Raw genomic sequence first — 14,533 nt, forward strand, 5'->3', positions numbered from 1 at the left:
CTCAGGCGCGCCCCTTCACACACCATTTTAATAAGGAACAATGCCCTTCACTTTTAAATGTCATTAAGGAGAACTAATCTATCCTACTATTGGCTTTAGATGGCATTTGGTCTTTTGCCAAGGGGCTTAGCAGTCATTTCCTTTAATTCAAATAGCTGGAAGATAGGCAAAGTAATTATAAGAAAAAGGGCTCAAGCAAATAGCTTCAGTCTCTAAATTAGAGACCTGGAAAGAGGTTTCATCCCTGAGAAGCTTGGCTGCACCTGCCCCTCACTTAGCCTGGTCTCACTGCAGGGGAATGGACAACTTTATGGCTTCATCTTGCAGAAATTACTATGAGCTTTGCTCTGTGATCGAAATTAACAGGTTCTAGGCTTGATGTTGAGCAAAGCGATATTGAAGTCCTAGCTCTAGGCAAGAATTTCTAATTCTACACCACTGAGTACCCATTGGCACCTCACATCCTGAAGTGCTCCCAAGTGTGGACAGCAGGAAATCTAAGAATGTTTCTATAGAGTCGTGTCTAAGAGGGATTTGAAGCTGAGAGAGCCAGGGTGGTTTGACCATCACGCATGTCCGCTGGCCTAGTCAGATACCTTTCTGCCCTGACTGTGGCTTCCACAAATGAGTTTTTCCCCACAGTTATGTCTTTTTCCCCCTTGGGGACTTTGATTCCTCAGTCAACTCTAATAGTCTGTCGTGGAGGATTATCGTGAAACCTTATCTTCTCTGTAAATGATTCCCCAGCATCCCCGCAGTATTCATGTTTCAGGGGCAGGTGAATATGCCTAAAACGAGGAACCTATCACTTAGTTTGAGTTAAATCATTTTTTTAAAACAAGTATAAATAAGTCATGAAAGCAAGGCTTCCAGGGGTAGAAGCCAAGGTCCTTTATAAAAGAAAACTGGCTTATTTCTAATGATATTTTTAATATCAAAAAATAAAACACCTAGGAAAAATCTGACATGAGTTGTGTGAGACCTCTTCACTGCAAACTACAGAATGGTGTTGAGAAAGTTTAAAAGTACTAAACAGTGGAGGGAGATACCATGTTCATAGATTGGATGGCTCAATATTGTAAAGGTGTCAGTTCTCCTTAAATTCATCTATAGATTGAGTGCAACTCCAAATATAGCCTTAGCAGGGCTTTTTGTGGAAGGTGACAAGCTGATTCTAAAATTCATATAGAAATACAAAGGACCATGAAAAGCCAACGCAATCTTGAAGGCGAGCAGAGAAGCTAGAGCACTTATATAAGCAAATGACAAGACCCGTTATAAAACTCCAGTAAGCAGGACACTGTGTAATTGACACAGATATAGACAACCCATAGGGCAGCCTAAGTTGTCTTTGGTGTTTCTAGGTTGTACCAGAGTTCAGAGACCATGACCGCCTGGGACAAGATCCTGGAATTAAATGGCTAGTACTTAAGAAAAAGGTCTGGGGGCGCCTGGGTGGCGCAGTCGGTTAAGCGTCCGACTTCAGCCAGGTCACGATCTCGCGGTCCGTGAGTTCGAGCCCCGCGTCAGGCTCTGGGCTGACGGCTCGGAGCCTGGAGCCTGTTTCCGATTCTGTGTCTCCCTCTCTCTCTGGCCCTCCCCCGTTCATGCTCTGTCTCTCTCTGTCCCAAAAATAAATAAAAAACGTTGAAAAAAAAATTTAAAAAAAAAAAAAAAAAAAAGAAAAAGGTCTGGGCTGGACCCCCAGGTCAGAGAGTCATGAGAATGTTAAAGCCAGAGGTACTTGAGCTTTCTTATTAAAAAAAATTAGCCAGAGGGGCGCCTGGGTGGCTCAATCGGTTAAGCGTCCTGATTTTGGCTCAGGTTGTGATCTCGCGGTTCATGCGTTCCAGCCCCATGTTGGGTGGTGCAGAGCTTGCTTGGGATTCCCTCTTTTCCTCTCTCTCTCTCTGCCCCTCCCCCATGAGTGCACGTGCGGGCGCACGTTTTCTCTCTCTCTCTCTCTCTCAAAATAAATATTTGAAAAGAGAAAAGAAAAGAAAAGAAGAGAAAAGAAAAGAGAAAAGAAAGAAAAGTGAAACTGGAGAGAGTGGTAGGTGAGTGAAGACAGAGCTAAAGCTATAAGCTGGTTATTCAGAAAGTGATATCACTGTTACTTTAAGAACATTTTTTCTAAATTCCTCTTTTATTAACTTCCTCTTGGGAAATGTATGGTTTAGGCCAACTGACTAGATTAGTGTTGATTTGTGTGACCCCTGTCACTAGGCCAACACTCAAATGTTCCATACGATGCCAGATGCACACGAATGGCCTGTCACTTTTAGGGCATTAATCATACTAATATTCAAGGCGTTCCAGAAACTTCTAAAGATAAATCTAAAACAAACTAAAGGATCAGTTGAATAAATTAAGGTACATTCAAACAAGGAAATACTATAATACTATACTATTTATTTATTAAATCAATAAGGTCATCTCTCTGCATGGATTCAGAAAAAGATCAATCAATAAATTATTAAAATAATTTTTTTTAAAAAAACAGTGCAGGGAGCACCTGGGTGGCTCAGTCGGTTGGCCGTCAGACTTCGGCTCAGGTCGTGATCTCACAGTTCGTTGGGCTCTGTGCTGACAGCTCTGAGCCTGGAACCTGCTTCGGATTCTGTGTGTGTGTCTCTCTCTGCCCCTACCCCGCTCACTCCCTGTCTCTCTCTCTCTCTCTCTCTCTCTCTCTCTCTGAAAAATAAACATCAAAAAAAAATTTTTTAATAAGTAAAAAACACAGTGCAAGACACTGTGTTTAGACCCCTGATGTGGGGAAGGAATTCAAACGTTATTTTTATTCAATCCCCTATATATTTAATATAATAATTAATAATAATTATCCTATTATATAATAATAATAATTAATCCTATAATAATTATAATAATCCTATTCTAGAAGTTCACAAGGTATAGAATCAGCGGTCTAAAGAATGGTTATGGGTGTTTAATTCCACGGGAATCTTATGAAGAATTTGGTTGTTGACGTCATCCTGGCCCCTCAATCCTGGGTGTCTGTCATTCCCGACTCATCGCTGCTCAAGATGTAGTCCCTGGGCCAGCAGAATCAGCATCGCCCGGATGCTGGTTCGAAACGCAGGAAGTCATTTCCTACCCGGATTATCAGCTCAGCCACGCTTGCCTTCTTTCAGCCAAAAGGAACGAGCCCAAGCCGCATACATGCATGTGTGAAGTTCAGCGGTCAATGTAAAACTGCACGTGTTGCAAAAGAATTTCGGATTGCAGAGCGCTCAAGGGCAATTCATTGCCGCATGAAAGCGTGCAGACCTATGGAGACAGAAGTAATCGAAGAGACTTACATGCAAAAAGAAGACGGATCTTAAGTCTTCTCATTACCTCCTGACTTCTCATTATTTCATTCATGGCCTAGAATTTCCCTCCGTGCAGATCTACAATGAAGAAGGAATTAAGTAAAATATACTTCAGCCTGGAAAAAAAGAGAGAGAGAGAGAGAGAGAGAGAGAGAAGAAATGAAGACTGTCAGGCCCCATCCAGATCTAAAATCTGCATTTTAGCAAGATGCCCCCGGGGCTGCGTCTGTTGATTAAAGCCTAAGAAGAGAGCAGTGTAGGTGAAAGGCAACATCCCTGGTGTTTAAGATTGCCCGATTGCTCAAGACTCCAGTCAGACCATTATCACCAACAACACAGCGTCTGAGATGAAATCTCACTTCTCACTCATCAGTGCAGAGTCTTTCAAATGACCAAGATAAGGATGGAAAGTCAGCGGGGAGGGACACGAAGCACCCCAGCTTATGCTAACCCTGAGATAAAGAGCTGGGCTTCCTGCAGCAGGAGCTAGGAAGAGAACAAAGTCCAAGTTTGTGGAAAGCAGCCCTGAGTCAGGCCGGCCTTCCGGGCTCCCTGGCTTTGTGCTGTGTCTGTCCAGCCACGTTTCTTCAAGGGAGGTAAACATGCCAGGCCTTGTTAGTCTTGAACGATAAACCAAACAGAGCACTTGTACATAGCACACCAAACCATGTCCTGCAAGAGGAAAGAGTTTTAATCCATAAATTACAGCAACAACTTGGAAGGAAATCAAGGCCTTTGGTCGGAGGCAAGACTCTCAGGAGACACGTTACCAGAATGCACAGACAGCAGGGCCGTGGGAGTAGGAAAAAAGATACATTCGCATCCCGAAACACAGCCAAGGCCTTCCCAGCTCCTCCCTTTCCGTGTACCGTCTCTGTTGACTTGTTGATAAATTGCAATTAAGTTTTCTGATCATGAGAGCCCAGCGCTTAATACATTAAAACACTTCATGCGTGGCTATCCCGTTCATCTGTTCGAATTGTAAAATATAGAGAAAATGAGAACGTGAACTTTTATGTTCTTGTTTGGCCAGAAGTCCACGGACCAGCAAGGTGTCATTCGGTGGAAGAAGTGCACGGAAAGTTGGTCGCAGTTAAGACAGCCCAAGAATTGAGAGATCATTCGGTCAAAAGGGGTGTCTGTGTCCCTGAGGGAGTCCTAAGGGCGGATCCCGGGAATGGGATGGCCAGGCGCAGATGGGGGAAAGTCCTTTCTGTCTCAGTTTCAAATTAGGGTGGCCAGTTCGTCCCAGGTGCCTGGGACCTCCCGGTTTCGGACCCTGGGAGACCCTTCAGTCCAGGACGAACCAGGATAAGGAGTCCCCCTACTGGGCACAAACCTGCGATAACCAGGCTGTGTGGGGAACAGCACTGGCAGGGCTGAATGGGGCTGAGGCAGGGGTAAATCGGGAAGTCAGCAGGGCCGAGCCACAGGCTCTCTGGAGCTCCCGCTCTGGAGGAGAAAAGGGCGGGGGCGTCATTTCCCAAGAACAGGCCCACTAGTCACTGATGGAAGCTCTTCCAACAAAGGAGGTATTTTGAAAATCAGGCTTTTACTTCAGAGAAGGCTTCTTGAAAAATCCTTGAAAATGCTTCCTGTTTTTAATTAAGGAGATCCCTGGAACATGTCCATGGGCTTTCCTTGTGGCCTTTGTAATTTAGACTTAATTCTTCCTCCTCACACCACATTAAAACTGAAACAGAAAGGAACACATCAGCCCCCCCCCCCCCCCCCCCCCGTGCTGCAGTTGGGATTCTGGAATTCAGTTTGCGAGCCTCCCACGGAGAAGCAGAAGAGACTCAGGCGGGCCCCACACCGTGGGCCGTCTGGTATTGAGCACAACCTGTGTTCCCTGCCAGTCTGAGCAAAGGCACCACATAGCATTGCATGAGCCGTACACTTTGGGGTGCAAGGAACACGGGCGTGTGAGGCATCTGGACTCGGGCAGCTCAGCAGGCGTGGGATAGGCCTGAAACCCCAGTTCCGGGTGGGGGGGAGGGGGCGTCTGGAACCACCCAGCGATTCTTGGACACCAGCTGGATGTCCTACAATTCAACTCAATCCTAAAGCCATCTACCTGGGAATCATGTCAGATCCCACCGGATGAGGGCTCGGTCCTACAAGTTGGCCCCCCTCTGTCCCCCAGACCCCGCCTTCGGACTCCAGTCATAAGACCAGGGTATCACCCGTGCTTTTGAAGGACTGGCTATGGGGTGGAGGTCTCAACAGCCGCCCGCCTCGGGTTCCATTAATTGGCTAGAGCGGCTCACAAAACTCAAAGAAACATCTTACTTACTAGACTACCGGTTTATTATAAAAGGATACAATTCAGCAACAGCCCGCTGGAAGAGACTCCCCGGGCCAGGTGCGGGGGAAGGGTGTGCAGCTTCTGTCACTGCTCTCCCAGGACTTCACGTGGTTCACCAACCCATAAACGCTCCTGACCGTCCTTTAGGGTTTTTCTGGAGATTTCTTTCCCAGAAGGAGGAGGAGGAGGCATGGGTTGATTACATCATGGGCCCTTGGTGATTGATTCAACCTCTGGTCCCACCCCGATCCCGAGGGAAGGAAGGAAGGGACTGAAGCTTCCAACATTCAAATCACAAGGAAGGTGGACTCCTTGGGCATCCAGTCCCCTCCTTAGGTGCCCCAGGGACCCTCCGAAAGCCACCTCATTGACATAACAAAGGATGCCTATATGGTTCTCATCTCTTTGAAAATTCCCAGGCTTTTAGGAGCTCGTGTCAGCGACAGGAGGAAGACCAAATATATGCTTCTTATCATAAACCACAGGATCACAGACCCCGCCGCACAGATGGCAGGTGGGAACTGCTTGGAACTCAAAGCCAGACCCTGGGACCTTCTCCCAAGGGCTCCGCCATCACCACGGCCCGCGGCCTTGACAACCGCTTTCATCAGGAAGCAGACACAGGGCCCATCACCGGATGCAAAGCAGGGTGACCCCTGCTGGCAGGACCCAGGACAACCGTAACCACCACAGCCAGGCCTATGCCCAACTTGACGTGACAGAGGGGCCAGTACAAAGGCTCCACATCTTGGTCACCAGGCTGTCCCAGGAAGATCAGCAACCACGGTGACCTCTGCCTCTTCTGTCCTGTGCGCCTGGACTGCGGGAGCAGAAGTACCCCACCGTCTCACTGGGCGGGACGGCCTCCCAGAGGGGCCTGGAACGCCACAGCCAACCTCTCTTGGGCGTTTGTCTCCAGCCCCGTTATGCCTGCACACGTCACATCAGTTCTGTCCCGACCCTCCAGGCTGGCTTTAGAAGTTTCTGTTCCCACCTGTAACTGCCTCGTTCTCCTGATGTTTCCCCCAGTGAAGTTCCCAAGGGAGAGAGAATAGAGTGAATGTGTTCGTAGGGGTCCGCAAAGCGGAGGCTGCCCCAGTGGCCCAGCCCATATCACAAGTTCAAACCTGAGTGAGCCTGCGCTTACGGGAAGCACCTGTCAAGGAACCTGACACACACCGGCCAGTCCTCCAATCCCGCTGGAGCTGACTCACCTTCCCCTGGGAAACAGGACCTGCCGGCCTTGTAAGAAAATCCCTCACCTCCTAGTAATCATGCCCTGTTGCGTCTTCTAACGCACTCGACGTTCTTGTTCTTGCCCCACATGCTCGGGGAAGAGTGCTCCCCATCCATCCATCCTCTTTGCCTTGAAGAAAGGAGATCAGACTTGTTGCTAAATTGCTTTCGTTTTGTCATCCGACATCTTTTCACATCCAGCCACAGCCCTGGTTGAACTCGGGCCAGAGAAGGGTGCGGTCAAAGTCTGGCCTGACGGAGGCAAACCCCCCTTCCTGGGGGTTGCGGGGACCCCTTCCCCCTGCACGGGGGCCAGGCTGACACCCGTTTCACACGCCGACACTTCGGAACATCTTCTATTTTAAAGCTCGGCTCTCTAAGCGGATATCCCCCCATGGTTTTATGGAGTCACTACTTATAAATTATCGATGAATAAGTATGCCAACACATTGGGTTTTGTTGGGTTTCACAGCAATGAGGCTGAGACAAGTGGCTTCACCGTCCTGACTGATTCATGAGCAGTAAGGAAGTTTACTCCTATATGTCCTTTGAAAATGGAGAGTCTCGTGGCTTGCTTTTCCCAGTTCCTGTTTCTTACAGCGACCTCATCTCGGAAGAAATTTGCTACGATGATATGGAACGGTTGGCAGGATATATATATATATATTTTTTTTTTTTTTAAGCAAAACCTATTTCATTGCATGACTTCTGTGCCTTCATCTAGTATAGTTCCTGTGTTTTATAAACTTTATAAAATTAGGTTTTTGTGCATCCTCGATTCTTAGCAGGTGAAGCATCTCTAGCCAACAGTCGCCACAGTCCTGTACTCCAGCTGGTGGGTTCGCTCCCAGGCCCTCGGCCGGGTCTTCCTCTGCTGTGACACATCTCGCCCGGTAGGTGCAACCCACCTGACTCTCCACACAGAGGTGAGTCCCCTGGGGCGGAGAGCGGGGGCCCCGGGCCTGGCTCCACGGCCGCCCGGGCGACCCCCTCCCGTTTTCCTCGGCGTGATCGCACGAGCACGGTGTGTGCGTTTGCAGGGAAGCGGGTGCTTTGAGTGCATCCCTCACCATGCACACGTCCTGACATCCTCACAGGTGGTAGATGTAGGAAGACGCATCACGAACCCAGGCAGCTGGGGAGCCTCTGCTCACCTGGCCTGGCCGCGCGTGGCCCACGGGCCTGAGAGAGTCCCGGGTGGCGGATGAGAAACCGGTTATTACAAGTCTCGCGCCTCAGTTTCCCCATTTGTAAACGGGGATGACGCTACTGCCCGCCAGACAGGGCTCGAGGAGCGAGGTACGTCGTCACATGCGAGTCTCTAGAACGTGGTCAGACATCATCAGTGCTACCGCCGTTGCTAGTATTTGTGGAAACGCCAGAGGCTCAGTCCCGTGATTCTTAGCATCAGTTTAGGTTTCTACAGAAGACCCTGGAGTGGAGGGGGACCCTCCCAATAACTGGAATAGATTGTCTTGTCATTTCTCACAGGAGGGACCAGGTGAGTTGTTTGACGTGCGAGATGAAGAAGGTGACATTGACGGCAGCCAGGTGCGGCGGGACGCCTGGATATATCTCATGTATGTACACACGTGTATGTACAGCAAGCCCCGCCCCCCCCACACACACACTCACATACTCAGTCTCTCACACACGTGCCTTCATTGCAAAGAATCAGTGCTTCGGTTACTACTTCCTTGCAGGGTCTGTAATTCGTCTTCGGAGGTGTAAACGAAAGAAACAAACCCCCTTCTCCATTAATTCAACACCCTGTTCTTCAAACGTGTGAATTCCAGGGGCAGAAACCAGGAAAACTACCGTAGCCTTTGCCCTTCCCCGTGACTGGCCCGGGCCCAGGCCACCGCGGGTTGGGTAGATTTCTGTGGGCAGCCTGGGACCCGACTGCAGGTCACATTATTTGTCCAGTAGAACGTGCTCCGAATGTCGGACGTCCGGCTTTGCTAAGTGTGTAGGTTTGGGATCTCCCGTCCCGCTGGATTTTTCGAATGCTTGTTTGCATTTCCTGTGGTGTGCTGATGGTTTCACAGCCAGACCCTTCTGGCAACTATCGTGCAGGGAGGAGCCCAGGGGCCAGGAGCCCAGGAGCCCAGGAGCCCAGGAGCCCAGGAGCCAAACCCCAAAGTTCACAGGTTGGGTGTTGTTTCCGGTGATCTTCCATTAATATGATGCACTGAACTTGATTTCCCCTCGGGCGCTAATGTCAACAAGGTATTTGGTGGGGTCTTTATTTCTTGGCATTTGACATAAAAGGAAACGTCCGGGTTATGCTTCCCACTGGGGAATATTGTACACGTGCTGCTGAAGCGAGCACCCACCAGGGGATATCGAAGGAACTCTCCTCACTGTTCCTGGCAACCCCGGATCGTGCTTGTCTCACATGGGTGACAAGTTGCTCACATTCCTGCATCTCGCGCTTCTCGAACCTGGTTCGCTTCAGCTGCTTACTGTGTTCCCGTGTGTTTCTTCACGTCTCAAGATTACTTGTGATACCCCTGAGGCCAACTAGCGCCCATGTTCACAACTCCGAACACGGTGGTCTGTTTTCAGACCAAGTCTACCGACTTTTACTCTAGAGTCTGCAGCAGGGATCGATTATAGACGAACATGGCTTCAAGCAAAACTCAGGAAAATCATTAGCTGAGAAAAAAATGGGACAGGGATTAGTTGCATTAAGAATATAATCTTCATATGAGAACGCAAGCTGGTGCAGCCACTCTGGAGAACAGGATGGAGGTTCCTCAAAAAACTAATACTAGAACTATCCTACGACCCAGCAATTGCACTACTGGGCACTTATCCAAGGGATACAGGTGTGCTGTTTCGAAGGGGCACACTCACCCCCATGTTTATAGCAGCACTATCGACAACAGCCAAAGTATGGAAAGAGCCCAAATCCATCGATGGATGAATGGGTAAAGAAGATGTGGTATATATATATATATATATATATATATATATATATATATAATGGAGTATTACTCGGCAACCAAAAAGAATGAAATCTTGCCATTTGCAACTACATGGATGGAACTGGAGGGTATGATGCTAAGCGAAATCAGTCAGTCAGAGAAAGACAAAAATCATACGACTTCACTCATATGAGGGCTTTAAGAGACAAAACAGACGAACATAAGAGAAGGGAAACAAAAATAATATAAAAACGAGGGGGACAAAACAGAAGAGAGACTCATAAATATGGAGAACAAACTGAGGGTTTCAGAAGGGGTTGGGGGGGGGATGGGCTCAATGGGTGAGGGGCACTAAGGAATCTACTCCTGAAATCACTGTTGCACTAGATGCTAACTAATTTGGATGTAAATTTTAAAAAATAAAAAAACAAGATTAAAAAAAGAATATAGTCTTCATAAAAATTATATCAAAGTAATATAATATTATGGAAACTAGGAAAGGATTCCATCCCCAACATGATCATTCTTGACGTTTTGGGTATTTATGACTTTTCACTATTTATCACGTGCATTTGTTATATAGACGAATTACAGCTCAGTGTCTGGTTTCTCTTCTTCACTCTGAGCTGCTTCCATGTCCTTTAACATGTTAATATTTATTTAAAAACTTAGAGTGGTTGCTTATTGTATTGCCTATTGAACATGCATTAATTTGTTGCTCAAATTCTCCCAGTTTTGGTCTTTGGGGGTTCTTTTGGTTGGCTCCTGTATCCCTTTGACATATCCCTACCTTTTTTTTTTAAGTTTATTTATTTATTTTTAGTAATCTCTACACCCAGAATGGGACTTGAACTCATGACCCTGAGATCAAGAGTCACATGCTCCTCATAATGAGCCAGCCACGTGCCCCACTTTTTTTTTAGTACTTCCTTACCTTCTGATACTTCAGGCTCATCTGTAGTTTCTGCACCCCAGCCCTAGAAGCAGGCATTCCTCCAAGGCATCCTGGTGCCTTTTATCAAAGAATTGTATTTGGAAACAAAGATCTAGGTGCTGGTTTCATTGACTTTTATCTAACGATTTTTTTTTCTATTCTCAATGGTATTGATTTCCTCTCTTCTCTTTATTATATCCTATACAACAATCTTGGAAAACTGTCAGTATTTACTAAAGTCATATAAATTCATACCATATGTCTCAACAATGCCATTTCTAACAATTTACCCAGTAGAAGTGCATACGTGTAAAAGAATATCCACAGAGAGACTATATTGTACACTCGAAACTAACATCACATTGTATGTTAACATATTGGAATGAAAAATTTTTTCAGTTAAAAAAAAATAAGGAAACTCTAAAAAACAAAAGGAATAGCCACAGAAATCATGTATATAATTGCCCAAAGCTAGAGACAATCCACGTGCCTGCCATTCAGCAGTAGAATGGGTAAACAAACTGTGATTTATTTCTACAACGGAATACTACTCAGCAATAAAAAAAGAACAGACCGTTGATGTATGCAGTGGCATGACTGAATCTTAACATCATGCCACTTTGTAGAAGTGTAGAAGTCTACGGTAGACAAGAAAGTGTCTACTGGATCAATTTCGGAAAGATTTAAAACAAGTCAAACTAATCTGTTGTCAGAAGACAGGATATGGGGAATGACGGTAGGGCTTTGGAAACAGCACGGGGGACCCTTCTTGAGTGTGGTGGTATTCTGTTTCTGGATTCAGGGGTGGTTTCGTGGGTACTCATCATTATTACTGTAATAATAATATTGTATACTTAAGACTCATGCATTTTTGGAATGAATGTGATATTTTACTTAGAAGGTTTATTTTTCAGAAACTGCTCCAGATTGGCTCTTTCCCCCACACGGCTCGTATCTGGCCCAGACGGGAGACGCTCTTGTAAACTTTGTCCGGATAAACTTGAGTGTGTAAGCCACACCCTGCGCAGTCCCCTCTTCTCCCCTCCTCTGTCAGAACCAATAGATTAGAACTCTCATGGGTAGGGATCGTGCTCCAAGGAAATCCTCACCAAGTCCCCCCGCGGTCTCCAGCACCCCCACCATGTTTAGTCTCTGAGTAGGGATTTGTTTAAGGGGTGGATGCGTCTCTTTTTCACTCTCACGTGACCACCACATTGACAGCATTTCTGACAGCAGACACGTGGGTTTTCCCCCACACCAACCAATTCTGCGACACCAGCTGAGTGTCCTACAGGTTGACGCTATCTACCTGGACATAGCATCATGCCCCACAGGTGAAGCGCTCAGTCGTAAGACTGCCCCCACTTCAGATGCCAACGACAATAGGTCTCCAGGTTACCCACAACTTCTGTCCATCTTGGCTACAAAACAGAGGTTCCTATGACCTCCTCGGCCTCAGATTCGATTATTCGCTAGAACAGCTCACAGAACTCAAGGAAACATTTATGTGGGCAACATAATGAAAGGATATGGTAACGCATATAGATGAGCAGCCAGATCTAGAAATAGAAAGGGTGAGGTCCGGGAGGGTCCCGAGTACAGCCCCTCTGTCTCTGTGGAGTTGGGGTACGTCACCCTCCCGGTGTGAATGTGTTCACCAAACTAGAAACCCCCCTGAACTCCAAACTAATGGGATTTTTATGGAGGCCTCCTCACATAGGCCTGATGGACGTTAACATTACTTCCAGCCCCTCTCTTCTCTCTAGGGAATAGAGCACAGGGCCGAAAATTCCAAGCCTCTAATCCTGGTCTTCCTGGCGACCAGCCCCCATCCAGGAGCCCACCAGAGTCTCGTCGTTAGAACAGAAGAACATCCGACCACCTAGGAAATTCTGAAGGATTTAGTACCCGCCGTCAAGAGCCAGGCACAGACAGGGGCACCTGGCAGGCTCAGTCGGTAGAGCATGAGACTCTTGATCGCAGGATTGTGAGTTCCAGCCCCATGTTGGGTATAAAGATTACTTACAAAAATAAAAATAAACACATAAAGAGCCAGGTACAAAGATCAAACATCAGAGAGATGCTGTTAGTGCCCTTATCACACAGGAAATTACGAGAGATTTAGGAGCTCTGTGCCAGGAACCAGGGGCAGAGACTAATACACATATATGTTTTTTTATCCCACAGGAACCAAGAATCATGAGCTAGTTCTCAGAGATTTCCTTAGAAAATCTGACCGTCGATGTCACTGTATTCACTTTGGTATCTGATGTTTATTTATCTGGGCTTCTCTGCTGGAACGTCCAGTATAATCCCCTCTAACATCCAGCTTTGTCCACTTCTAAAATCCTGACTGTTGTATAGACAGAGTCCATTGTTTCTTTATAATCATGTTTCAGTGGATTCTTTATGAAGAACACATTCACACACACACACACACACAAAGGATTGGTTGAGAATATCTGAACCCAGACCCTAAAATTAAATATAGATACATTTTTCTGGAGACACCTGTGTGGACAGATCTCTTAATTTTTTTTAATGTCCTGTTTATTTTTTTTTTTTAATTTTTTTTTCAACGTTTTTTATTTATTTTTTTGGGACAGAGAGAGACAGAGCATGAACGGGGAGGGGCAGAGAGAGAGGGAGACACAGAAGCGGAAACAGGCTCCAGGCTCCGAGCCATCGGCCCAGAGCCCGACGCGGGGCTCGAACTCACGGACCGCGAGATCGTGACCTGGCTGAAGTCGGACGCTTAACCGACTACGCCACCCAGGCGCCCCAATCCTAGTTATTTTTATATACATATATATGTATATGTGTATACATTCATGTATATTTTTTTTTTAATTTTTTTCAACGTTTTTTATTTATTTTTGGGACAGAGAGAGACAGAGCATGAACGGGGAGGGGCAGAGAGAGAGGGAGACACAGAAGCGGAAACAGGCTCCAGGCTCCGAGCCGTCAGCCCAGAGCCCGACGCGGGGCTCGAACTCACGGTCCGCGAGATCGTGACCTGGCTGAAGTCAGACGCTCAACCGACTGCGCCACCCAGGCGCCCCTGTCCTGTTTATTTTTGAGAGAGAGAGAGAGAGAGACAGAGTGCAAGCAGGGGAGGAGCAGAGAGAGAGGGAGGGAGACACAGAATCCGAAGTGGACTCCAGGCTCTGGGCTGTCAACACAGAGCCCGACACAGGGCTTGAACCCGTGAACCGTGAGATCGTGACCTGAGCTGAAGTCAGACGCTTGATGAACTGAGCCACCCAGGCGCCTCTGTAGGGGACATCTCTTGTTGTGTTTCTCCATTCTGGCAACAGAACTCTCCATTCCTATTGGAAACTCCGCACAATTGGCCCTGCCTTCTCCTCCACCTGGTCAGGGTGGGCAGGTGACCAGTTCCAAGCCAATGAGAATATTCCGTCCTTGCACCACAGGATGAGGGTGTAAAGTAAGCCAGGCCTGCATCTTCCTGGGACTTCTGCCCCAAGGACAGCTGTCTCTTTCTATGCCTTTCTCTAGGCAGGGAGAATGAAGCCTGGAGCCCTCACATGGAGAACTCGCAACTGTTTGAAACCTGAGGCCAAGAAGAGAGACACGTGGAGATGAGAAACAGAGAAAAAGAAAGAGAAAGAGAGACTTAGAGAGAAAGAGAAACAATGATGTTCGTATGGCTAAAACACCACAGCCAGCCATGTCTAAAGCTGTCATTCATTATGTATGTTATGCATACATAAACAATAACTTGCACAGATTTGGATTCAGTGGGTCCACTGTAATGCAAACGAGGCCGATG

The sequence above is a fragment of the Neofelis nebulosa genome, chromosome 1 (genome assembly GCF_028018385.1).
Source record: "Neofelis nebulosa isolate mNeoNeb1 chromosome 1, mNeoNeb1.pri, whole genome shotgun sequence".
Lineage (NCBI taxonomy): Eukaryota > Metazoa > Chordata > Mammalia > Carnivora > Felidae > Neofelis > Neofelis nebulosa.